The following is a 12,846-nucleotide window of genomic DNA, read 5'->3' on the forward strand; positions in this document are numbered from 1 at the left end:
GGTGAATGTTTCAAACAATGTTTGAAGCCCCCTGGGATCACACAATTAGGAGTTGTGACTATCCCAATTACTTTCATACTGTTTCTTTACATGATCCAATGCTAATCAACAATTTACCTGGTTAAAATTTAGTTGGTTTGGTTATGCTTTGAAGAGGACACTCCCTTCTTATGTTTTCTGCACTCAGGCAGGAGACTTGTAAGGGAGCTAACAACAAAGGGATTTTTAACCTTCAAAGCCTTAATTAGAAAATAAGAGCAAATGGTACATTTTTAAAGAGGAACCAGGAATACATATTCTTGTGGGCTTTTGCCTGATTACATTTGTTAATAAGGAATGCCAAAACATGTGCACCAAAAAGCATTCAAGGTCTTTTGGTAGTAAATTATACTTGTAAATTTGATGTAAGTTGATCACTTGAAGAACTCACACTCTTTGAAGATTAGAATTCATAAATGTATAAAAGAATTAAATGGTTCTTTCCTCTAGTGATATAAAGTATTAAATGACAGAAAAAAATGTGTTCGAAATCAAGTGAGGAAATAATTTATTTTGAAAAGTATTCAATAAAAATGTTAAATAGGAAAAATATGCTAAGCCCGTTTCTGTTGGATGAAGAAGTAAAGCAGAAACATGAAAAGAGCATATTTAAGGATGATGGGCTGGGAAATGTCCCGTCAGCCTCACAGTTTTACTTTTTGTTATTCAACTATGGCAGTTCTAGGCCCAGTAATCTATTCCATCCCCGTAAGACAAAGAAAAAAAGACTAATTCTGATCAGCAGAAAACTGGATGGCCTCTAGGAACCTTCAAGAGGGCAGTAGCTCCGGATCAAGGAGAAATGAATGCCTTTGAAGAGGCATCTTAGATTGTTTTGTTAATACATAAAATCCTCTCTCTTTATCATGCAGAAGTCTCATTTCAAAAGGAAAATGCAAGTCAATGAGGATTAGTTTGGCTCCTCAGAGGTCAGAACTAAATATACAAAACTAATAATATGACACTGAAATAAACAAGAATGTGGAATTGCTCATCTGAAGGGATGATGTAACTAATATTGACATAATTTCCAAGCAGAAAAGCAAAACTAGGTCAAAGCACGATGGCCTAACATAATAAGCATTTTTGTTTCCAGATTTTTACCATGTAGGCTGTGTCTGCAGGCATTAATGTCTTCTGTTATCAATGTTCGGGGCTGTCACAAACAATTCATGTCTTATCACTCTTTGTTAGTTAAACCAAAACAATGTAGTTTATATGTGAACCATTCAATTCTGACAGCTGAAATGTTAGAAAGAGGAGAAATATTCAGAAAGTGTCTCTTCCAGACTGAGAAGCATCAAGCAATAAATATTCATTATCTAATAGTCTATCATGTTTTTATCTACTCAGAAAGTCATACCCCTCTTAATTAATTATTATGACTATTTTCCCTCTTTTACTCAGAGCCGTACAAAAAGGGCAGCATCAATCTCATTAGGATTTCACTTTAAACATTGACCACTGAAAAGGAACTCAACTGAATCACTCACCAAATAGCCAATTTTTCTCTACCGCTTTCCCCATCATATGTTGACTAAAAGAAGTCACGCTTTCTTCTCTCTTCTATTTGTTCCATTTTACCTTCCTGCACTATTTCCTCAAAGCACAGCTGATTAATTCATGGGCTAAATGACTCATCTCATTCCCTAAACTTTCTTTTATATAAATATAATCCTCCTAGTTTTTACTGTCTGACATTTTCATACTTAACTAAAATCAGAGCAAAGAATACATACATAAAAGAAGCACAAAACCCAAATATAAGATCATTTAACTATCTGGAATTTTTGGACAGTATTTTCCACTAAAGATGATGTAGTCTTTCCTGAGTTGCCTCATTATAAACCATCATTCCATTCAAATTGCCTTGGAATTTATTAGCATATTGAATTATAGCACATGACCTGAAAACATCCAAATTATATCTTAGTAGAAGGCATGTGGTACAATCACAAAAGAGAATGAGATGGGGAGTCTAGAAGACTTAGCTTCTAGGTGTAGAACCTAAGTCTCCCTCATACCTTGCTCCCAGATGGAGGGTAAAGTGTTTCTTGTGCTAAAATGTCAACCCAGAAATGCTAAACTTTAACCGGTATTCTTAGTCTGGATTCCTAATGCATTTCGTACAGAAGACTTGATCCTATGTAAGTAAATAAGTCTCTATTAATAATATTTGGTGGTGCCGTCCATGTATATATTGCTTTATTTGGCCATTCATCTACTTATTATTAACTCAGCAGGGCATTCAATGAATTCCATTTTCCCAGTAACAACCCCCTTCCTCCGAATTGTTTGGGGAAGACCACTTCTAAATACACACAACCAAAGCAACACTCCAAAACTTGACATAGGACAGATACCACAGTCTACTGCATAGACCCTTTGGTAATATATTAGTCCTGTTGTTTCCATAAACTATTAAATGTCCCTGAAATTTCTATTTTGTCATTTTAACTATAACTCCTGGTCTGTTACACCTACCAGCAATGAAAATGCTTTGTCCAGCACAAATCTTGAACTTCACTATGAAAAATGTGGCCACCATCTACGTGGAGAAGGTTTCAGTCTTCTCTCAGACACGCTATCTCAGTTGTGGAGTAACCTTGGGCATGCCACTCACCTGCAAAATTAAACAACTGCACATGGACCTAAGGCCTAAACTATCAGGCTGGGTTCAATGAGAGAAAGCAGCAGATTCTATCTTGGCGATTAGGCTTTGAGCTATTGGAGGGCATGACCCATTTCGTAATCATTTCTGCAGAACAATCAAACAGAGGATAAGCCAAGCTGCTTACCATGTTTTGGGTTGTGTTCTTGCCCAGAACACAACTGAATGGAATATATATATATATGTATATATATAGAGAGAGACTATTTATGTGTATATAAATGGACTATATATACATAAAACCATATACATATAGTTCAGTAATCATAACCTACGTTAATTTTCTCTACTACTGATCTATTTAGTCCTTACTGTTTCCCAGACCTTTCTAATGCCCTTTCTTCTTCATATCCCTTCTGATTTTAAGAAGCATTTTCCATTCTCTTTTTCACTAAAATTCATCCAGCATGCGCCTGTAGAACACTTAATGATTCTTATTGTGTGCCAGACACTGGGCTTGGGTCTGGGGATTCAAAGGTAATTAAGATGTGACTCTTGCTCTGGAGTAACTCAGTCCCAAGATAAGCAGACAAATGAGTAGAAATATATACACCAACTCAAATACTCGTGTGGATAAGAGGATGCTACAGCTATTTTCTTTCCATTTATTCTAATCCAAGTAGACAGTGCTCAGCATACCAACAGCATACTTACAAACAACCCAAACCCACAAACACCATAATTCCCTCTCAACTGGGGGCCTGTGGCTCCCTGGCTGTTCCTCACAAAGACCCTAGTGGGTCCAGAAGTTCAGGCAGGATGCTGAGAAAGATCAAATGAAGAGGTCTGACCCATGGGCAGACACACCAGCAAGTTCTGTCTGCCAAAGGCATGGCCCTGCCCCCAAATATTGTCCCTGAAAGGAAAATCATGTGTTTTGTAGCTCCAGGCTCCACTGCTTGAAATTTCCCCAATTAAAGATTCATCCTAAGGGTTAAAGGGCTAAGAGTCTTGAGCTTTAGCTCACCCATATTACTTCTCTCCTGCCATGTGGTAGAGACCATTGACTAGAGGAAACAGGAGAGTTGTTTGGAGGTGGGGAAGGGAAGGGTGGGAAGATGAACAATTATGAATTCACTATATATTAGGACAGGCCTGGGGGAGATGCCCCAGTGAGACCAGAAGACATCAGAAGGATGGAGAAAGAAAGGTGAAAACTAGTACGAACTTCACATTTCAAATATTGCCATGACTGGCCTATTACCAAAAGTATGACAATTCTTTCTCCTTCTGTTTCCATCCTGTATAACACAGTGGCATGTCCTCAAAACTCAGAACTTGATCTCACATTAATCAGATTGATTATTTTTCGCTGGAAAATGCTCTGGGTTTCAAACAACAAACTCCTAAAACATAAAGTATTCCTAGATTGGGGACTACCTATGAGTTACTTTTCTCTATTGAGAAAAATAAATTACTATGTAATAATTAGGAAAAATCTGCTTTATGTAAGAAGTCATAAATTTCTACAAATGGACATGTGGGCTAAAAATCAACTAAATTTCACAATTACAAATCACTTCTCAAGTCTCCTAAGTTCAGTAAGGTTTTGGATACCATCAGTTTTTCAAGTGGATCCCTACCCATACAAATATAGATATTAATGAGCAGCCATTTTGACCATGGAAAAACCTACATTGTGCTACTGGTACAATAAATTGTACACCAGATCAAAAGTTCTTTGAGGGCAGGGACCTTACCAAAGTCATGTTTGGAACCCAGAAAGTGCCCTGGCACATTAATAATCACGTATAATGTGGCAGAATATATTAATTTTGTGAGTGCTCAGTAAATGTCATTGAATGATATAAGAAAGGAAGGACAGCCTTTATATTATATTCATCATAAACAATGGACTGAATATAAGACCTTCAACATCCACTTGTACTACAAATGATCAGCACCTCTTCCATGTTTACTCAGAACCTCTCTTTCATAGCACAAAGCAATTAAGTTATTTTCTTTGGTCTGGTTTGTTTTTTCAGGAAAGTCCCCTTTTGGCATTTTGTTCTGCGCCTCAATTTTCTGTGCTCCTACTATCACCTGACCTCCTGGAGGCCATTAACCATCCTGATCTTGTGTCAATGGAGTATCTTCCTCCAGAGGGGGAAAAATATTTTGGATCCAGATGGCTCCCTAATATTGTGTCCTTTTTAGTTTAAAGAAATTTTTATAACATGCCAGCTCATAAAACTGGGCAAACAAGTTTCTAGAACAAAACCCCTGAGCTCACTTTTGTGTGAAATCAAAGGAGTTGATAATGAGCCAGAATCTTCCCGATAAACTGCCTTATATGTAAACGGAGATTAGATTGCTGTTTGACCTGGCTTTATCGCCCTTTCTTTAATCACAGCGTATTTGATATTCTCTTCCTTGAATGAACTCATTTTCATAGTAGCTTTGGTCACAAGATTAAAGAATCGCTAACTAATTGTTCCAAATAAGCAGAGCAATTCTCTCTGACTCTGCCTCGGGCTCCCTGCAGTGAAGTCTGCTGCCTGATCTTCCGACCACGGGAACTTCAAGCCTGACCCCTGCAGGTAGATAACTGAAATGCACACCTCTAATCAGATCCTGGTCTTTCAAAGTCTCATCAAGTTCTGAAAATAAAAACGTTCATACTTAGTACAATAGGGATATTGATGATATTTATATGATACATTGTACTTCCTTTTCATTGTATAAATTGCTTTTGGAAAGTAGCAACCACTTGTTTAAAAAGAATTAAATTACGTCTGCAAGATACTCTGGTGCGGTTAGCCATTACTTCTTTTTGCCTATCGAGAAAAATCCAAATGATTTGATCGAACTGGGATCCTCAAATCATGCGGGTTAAAAATGTCCTGATTTGCCCCTACCTTTTTCTAATCAAACAAATCACTCTTTGTCCAGTAACCAAATCCCCCCTTTCACCAACGCACAGCCCAGGTTGCCATAGCTACCTTGGATGTCTATTTACCACACAAACGATCAAAGCCAGGAGACATCCACATATGCACTTAGCCTTAAAACTTGCTGGAATGTCTGTGGATAACATGCAACTACCAATTAACGGATTTGCTTGTAGCCTATGCGGTCTACAGCCAAGCGAACTAAAAACATGACTCAAAAAAATTATTTCAAAATGACCAACAAGGATCTTTAAACTGACAGCAAGTCTTATGATTATAACATTTGCTGAAAGAGAGATAGCAGAGAAGAAATTAAAATTTTAACATATGTTGAAGACATTGAGCTCTCTAAACCATGTGCAAAAACTTAAAACATCTGTTGAAACGGAACATTTCTCAGATGCAAATTTAAAATTCCGGTTAGTTACTGTATCTTTCTATTAGATTTCATAAAAGCTGCCTGATCTCAATGTTGGGAGAAATGAGAACAGAACTGCCTTTTGAACTGTTAAGAGTCTGGACTTTCAAATGAAGGAAACCATACAACATACTTGGGACACAATATACTTGCCAGTTACAGAATGATGAGAAAAAGAATACTGTAAGAGAGATTCTGTTTTAATCCCTAGAATGCCATTTGAGATCCTAAACCTGCACAGGTAGTCTTTCTGGGTGGGTGAGTATTCATCCCCAGACTTGCCCCTAACTTGCTGTGTCTCTTTATACTTAACCTTTCTCTGCCTTCGTCTCACCATTTGTTCAATGAGGATCAAATTGCCACCTCGTTCTCTCCTGGGGATGTGGCAGAGAATAAATAGATCGTGTTTATAAAGGACTTTCTAATCCTCAGAGGAAAGATTAATACGAAGACTTTCATTATTAAGCCAGATGTCCTTGGGCATTTTAATTCCAATCTAAAGAATGCAGAATGGGCTAATCAAACAGATTCACGGCTTCCTTGAAACAGCAGCATCCTGGCCTTGCCAGAATTTAGCAGCTACGTTACTTATTTTGTTTTAGCAGATCAGAAATACATCATGCACCTTCTTCCCTTAGAGTTTTTTTCTAAAGTTATCAGGATGTTAAAAACAAAATATGTCTAGTAGGCAATTTTGCCTAGAGAATCTGATTTTTCCCCCAGCTCAAGAATGAACTATTTGTTCTTCTTGTGTGTAGGGACAATGGGTGGCTTGCCATGTGGGGAGGATATTTGCAGTTGCGGGAATGCCACAGGCAAACCTGTTGTTTTTGGCCAGGCTTCTAGAACAGGTGGCCTTGCTTTTCCTTTTGCCTGGGAACAGAGCAAATTCCTTCTCAAGGAAGGTTCATAAAAGTTTCCCGTTTATGATCAGAGTGCAGAGACAGGTTGGCACATATTTTAAAATTACTTCCTGATCAAGGTGAGTCAGATTTACACTTTTCTTTGGCCTAACTCAGCCGTGGCCTTAGGAACCCTCAAAGAATACTATCCTTCTACACCTGAAGTGGTGGCTTCAGGAGTGTTCCTTTTCTGCCAACCTGGCAGAAGCCCAAACCCCTCTGAATCTTATAGCTAGGCAAACAGCCTTCTAATTCTGCGGGCAATTTCTGGCTACCCAGAATTTCTGGCTATCAGTGGCAGGCAGGGGTCTCTTCTCGGCTGCCACACCAGTGTACAACATTTGTGCAGCCCTAGGGACAGATCACTCATCAGCAAAGAGATCGAATTTCATTGCTGAGCTGATGACACACAGGTCTGTTTGATAGTTAACCCTGTAAATCCAGCTGGAGCTGCTGGGCTGAGATGACAAATTGGCTGGTGAATTCGATTCACCCTGCCTGGATGCAACAGTCAGGTTTCCCCAAGAGAAACTCAAATAAAGTAGGGATTAACCCATGCCAATAACACCGCCATCTCATTCCTCCTTGTTCTGACTGCAGTGGAACAACATGCTAGATTCTGGAAACTGTCCTCGTTCTTTGGATGAACAATGATCCTCTCTCTCTCCTTCATCTCCTCCCCTGTTCCATCCCACCCTCTTTTCAAGTTCTGAACAGGCCAAAAAAATTAGTAGACATACATAGCTGTGAGATGAAAAGTTGCCCATTCATTAAATAACTAAGGAGTTCACTATATGTGTACTTGTGCCCCTAAAACTTCAATACTGGGCTGTTTTCCAACTTCACGTAAATGCCACAACAAACTAGACATGGGAAAAACCATCCCAAGCTGGGGGAAGCAAGCCTTAGGCATAAGGCACGGAGACTGCTATGGTTCCTGAGGAATTGTGTGGGAACAGGGATTCTGGAAATTGAGCTCAGACACCACCGAGGAGAGGACAGGTGGCTCTGCACAGGATCAAATAACTTCTTTGTTCCAGCTAAGGACCTTTGTCAAAAATGTTTTGCGTTCCTCTTTTTCCTTTTCAATCCTTTCCAATTACCCTTCTCCTTCCTTTTCCTCATCCCACTTTAGCAGACATTAAAAGTATGAGGTTGGACTGTGAGTTTGCAGAACTTAAAGAAAACGAGCGTCCGCCCCACAGTCCCTAGCAAGGCAAGGGCAATTCATTGCAAGCAGACGGCACTTGCTCCTCCGCAAGTGTTTTTCCGCACTCACTGAAACTTGCCAAGCCTGCTTGCTGAGCGAACAAGCGAGGGGGCAAGAAGGCGGAGGGTTTGCGCTGACCATTGGACCATTCGAAGGGGGCTCTGCTTCATCTCCCAAGGCTGTGGGAAAGGGACAGAAAGTTCGAAACCCCTCCCCTGCGCTCTTAAATGGAAAGCTCACTTCCCCCAAAGTGTGCAGGGTGGCGAGCACCCAACCCACTTAGAAGAAAAAGTGAAGAGCTTTTCCGGTTGCGATACAGATGCTAACTTTCCCACCCAGATTTATTCAGAGCTGGTAAAAGCAATAGCATTTCTCTTGAAATCCCTGCCCTTCCAGCCTATTGGCATGTTTTTCCAGCCTTGTTTTCTCCTTATATGAGTATTGTTCTTGATATTTAAATATTGACATAAAATTCTTCCATAACTTTGATTGAGTTGTAAATCACACCCTCTCCTTGGCTTCCTACATCCACTTTTTCTTTCCCTTTCTTGCTTAACAGCAAAGCTATAAACCTCTTCCTGGACTGATAAGGAATTTTATCATCATGTCCCAGAGCCACGGAAGAAGCTGTTGGTTTAGAATTCTTTTCAAAGATTCATTTAAGTAATCCCCCAGCCCTTTCTCCGCTCACTATTTTCAGGGCTGCCTTCTCACGTCCAGAAGCAATTCAGTTTCCAAACTGCTAGAACAGAAAAACAAATTTGCATTTTTCTGGAAGGACTGTCTGTGCTCATTTCAAGCTGGTTCCGCCTTCTCCGCCAGAAACACAGTAAGTGCTCAGAATGCGAAACCAAAATGAGATAAGAGGCCCCGTGAAATTCCTTTTCAGGACATTCAGCTGTCTTTATTCTAGCCCAAAGCATAGGGTAGAGGCACTAAAAGCTCGAGATACATCCTGCACGATACATTCCAGCGGCCGCAAACTGGAATTGATTTACATATATTCTACAAACTGCTTGTAAGCCCTTTACAACGACTGCCTGACACCAACTACAATTAGAGGCAAAAGTGGGGGCGGGTGGCGAGGACCAGACGGGGTGGCTCAGGTAAAACGTGCTTCTTTGGTTGTCTTAGGAAAATGCAGCCCCGTCTTTCCGCCAAACGCATCGACTATAGCCAGGCGCCTGCTAACCGAGCAAGCTCTCCGGAGTAACAGGTCGCAGGGGTCCCGGGCGGCGCCCGCCCCCTCCGCCGCCAGCGCAGCCGCCTGAGCTTACCTGCTTCATGTTTAGAATCCCATGACCCATCCGGCAGGGAGCGAGCTGCATCGGAGCCCGCGCCGCAGTCTTCAGAGCGGAAACACCGAACCCGACAGGAGCCCGCAAGACAAAAGCAACCCGGCGAAATCTACGGGCAGCAAAGAGCACGTTTTCGTCCTCTTTTTCTTTGATCTGTTGCTACACGCACTCTGCCCGAGACAATGTCAAGTTTCTCAACCTTTTCTCCCCCAGCCTATGAAAAGTCGGTCGCAGGGAAGCGAGGACCGCCTGGCTCTTATTTCAAATCAGTTCTCAGAGACGTTGTAGGTGGCTGGCTTGGGCCGCGGACGAGCTTCGCCAATCAGAAGCAAGGGGGTGGGTCCTGGGAGCCAGAAAGGCTGCCTCCGCGAGGATTAGGGGAGCTTTCAGGATTCAAATGACTGGAAGCAGCTGGAAACAATGTCCAAAGCTCCAAAAGTAAAGGATGAGTTCTATTCTTATCTAACAGCTCTAGTTCTGCTAAAAGCTTAACTAGCTAAGGGCCTTAAATCCTTGCATTTTAAGAGCTCCCTAACAGCATTATAACATTTGGAAACTGCAAAATTATTTCAGCCAGAAAAGTTCAACACTCAGGACCCAAGGGTATTTTTAAAAGGATATCTTGCACTGAAGCCCTACTTTTGCAAAAGACTGCAAAGGAAACCAAATTGTTATGAGTAACACCTTAACTAAAACGAACAATCCAGAAAGGAGGGTGTTACCTACCTCATCTCCGTATAGATTAACTGTATATTCAATTTAAGAAAAATAAATCTTAATGGGAACGTGCACACAATTTTTTTGAAATGCAGCAAATGAACAAGAATCTTTACCTACTGTGGGCCCGAGGCATAATTTCAAATAACATTATTGTCATAGAACAATACACACTGACATTTTGTTCAGAAAAAAAAATTTAGTAAGTGCATCCACCTTTCTCTATGGTTTGGCTTCCCTACAGGGTTGATCTGTTGAACTTATTAACAGGGACAAGCTGGACATCACCTTGGCAGGATTGCAGGAGAGCTGGAGAAGTAGTTGGCTTCTTAGAAACAAACTCAGACTCAAAAAAAATTTCCAAAGTTTGCTTTCTTAACTCCATATAAGCAATAACTTTTTTCAACTCTTAGCCAACATGATTTTAATGTAAATCTACCTTCTGGATTTCAAGAAAGTGCAAGTTGAGCAAAAAGTACTTTGTGTAGAACCAGTGGCATATTTTCCCCCAGGAAATGACCGCAATTTTGTGACGATAATTCAATAAAGATTTTAAATGTTTTGGTACCAGAGAAAAAAAATACTTAGCAAATAATGCATTGGTGGCTTCAGGAGTGTCATCTGCATGGGTTCAATACATGTGAGCTCTGCCCAGTTCTATGAAAATTTGGTGGTCCGATAACTGGGCCTGGAAGCCCATAACGCTAGCCTCCTGCCTGAGTAGCCTAAGGAGCCACCTAGTGACACAAACTGACTTCAGTCCACTTCTTGTACTTTTCCTCAAGAGCCCTTCATATGATGGAGTTCAGGATTTCTCAATCTCAGCACTATTGACATTTTGGGCAGGATAATTCTTTGTCGTGAGGTCTGTCCTGTGCACTGTAAGATGTGTAGCAGCATCCCTGGATTCTGCACACTAGATGCCAGTAGCACCCCCACAATCGTGATGACCAATAATGTCTCCAGACATTACCAAATGTCTCCTGGGTGATGAAATCACGCTTTGAAAGGGTGGTTCTCAAACTTGAGGGTGCAAGGAAACTTCTGGGGAGATTGTTAAAAATGCAAATCTCCAGGCCCCTGCACCAAAATAATCTGATTCAGTAGGTTTGCTGAGGAGCCTGAGAATCAGCATTTTATCCCACTGACAAAGGACTCTGATTTACTTTGAGAAATATTGCGTCTATCCCTGCCCTAGGTATGCCCCAGCCACAGGACACAGGAAGCTACCCAGGGCTCCTGCCATTAAATACTGGAGCTTAATCCCATGGCACATCTGTTTATCACCTTCAGGAGAAGCTACAACTGCGTCTGCCTTCTGCTTTCATCACCTCAAAGGTAAATATGAGCTGGGATTTCCTCTCTCAAGGACTGAGCCCTTTTAATGTTCCTTCCATTTTTATTCTCCTTTGACTCACTCACCAACTATCCAACAATCTCAAATGTCACCACTCATTCGTGGTTTCCCCAAATGCCCCAAGAAAAATTAATCCCTTCCATCTTCTATGCCCTTAAAGCAAAATACCCTTATAAAAGAGGTTTCAGAGAGCCTATTTGCCCCTTCTGCCATGTGAGGACACAGCAACAAGGAGCCACCGATGAAGCAGAGAGCCCTCACCGGACACCAAATCTGCTGGCACCTTGATCTTGGATTTACCTGCCTCCAGAACTACGAGCAATAATTGTCTGTTGTTTATAAATGACCCAGTCTAAGGTACAGTATTTTGTTATAGCAGCCTGAACTAACACAGTGCCATAAAATATGCTGCCTCCATGTTTCAGAAAACCTCTAAAAAAAATGAAAGGTGGGGATACACAAAGTCTTTTTCATTTACAAATAAACAAATGGAAATGTTTAAAATTCTGAATGAAATAAATGGTCCTTTGGAGGATGTTCATTGAGTGAGGATTTGATCCATCTATTAGAAACAGTGAGGCCCGGTGTGGTGGCTCACGCCTGTAATCCTAGAACTTTTGAAGGCCGAGGAGGGCAGATGATTGCTTGAGCTCAGGAGTTTGAGACCAGCCTGGGCAACATGGTGAAACCCTGTCTCTACAAAAAAAAAAAAAAAAAGCTGGGCGTGGTGGTGTGTGCCTATAGTCTCAGGTACTTGGGGGGCTAAGACAGGAGGATCACTTGAACCCAGGAGGTCGAGGCTGCAGTGAGCCTAGGTTGTGCCACTGCACTCCAGCCTGGGCGACAAATAAGACCCTGAAAAAAAGAAAAAAATAAAGAAAAGAAAAGAAAGAAAGAAAAGAGAGAAAGAAAGAAAGAAGAAAGGAAGGAAGAGAAAAAGAAAAGAAAGAAAGGTGAAGTGAGTAAAAGAGCTTGCTCTACCAAACGAACAGATGTTCTGTTCCCAAATCTGTGATTAAACATGTTTGCAAATATTAGCTGAAGGGATGTTGGAAGTTTTGAAAGCTCTTCTTCAAAAAAAGCAGCCTAGTTGATAATCTTGTTAGTTATGTGCGGGTTTGGTTATTAACAGACCTTGTAGCAAACCTAACATAGGTTCTGGGTGAATAGTCCTGGACAGGCAGCGCTACTCAGACATGGACAGGCACTGCTGTGGCGCCCTTGGACGATACCTAACAGTATTTGTGCCACCTCTCTCAGTGATCTCATAGATCAAAGAACATGGAGTGAATGTTTGTGTAAGTAAAAAAATGGCTGAATATCAGCAATTTCACATAGGTTAT

At 41.0% G+C, this 12,846-nt stretch overlaps 1 protein-coding gene across 9 annotated transcripts in view; it reads right to left on the reverse strand.

The window, feature by feature from the left end:
- The window catches only part of MID1 (midline 1), a 654,743-nt gene that overhangs the window by 165,325 nt on the left and 476,572 nt on the right, over positions 1-12,846 (reverse strand). Inside the window, exon 1 of one of the 9 annotated variants that reach the window (XM_063721013.1) lies at positions 9,409-10,169. The exons of 5 other annotated variants lie outside the window; for them this stretch is intronic. The gene's annotated coding sequence lies outside the window, so the exon portion shown is untranslated. 9 annotated transcript variants of the gene reach the window in all.

This window comes from Pongo abelii, chromosome X, assembly GCF_028885655.2.
Source record: "Pongo abelii isolate AG06213 chromosome X, NHGRI_mPonAbe1-v2.0_pri, whole genome shotgun sequence".
NCBI classification, from domain to species: Eukaryota; Metazoa; Chordata; class Mammalia; order Primates; family Hominidae; genus Pongo; species Pongo abelii.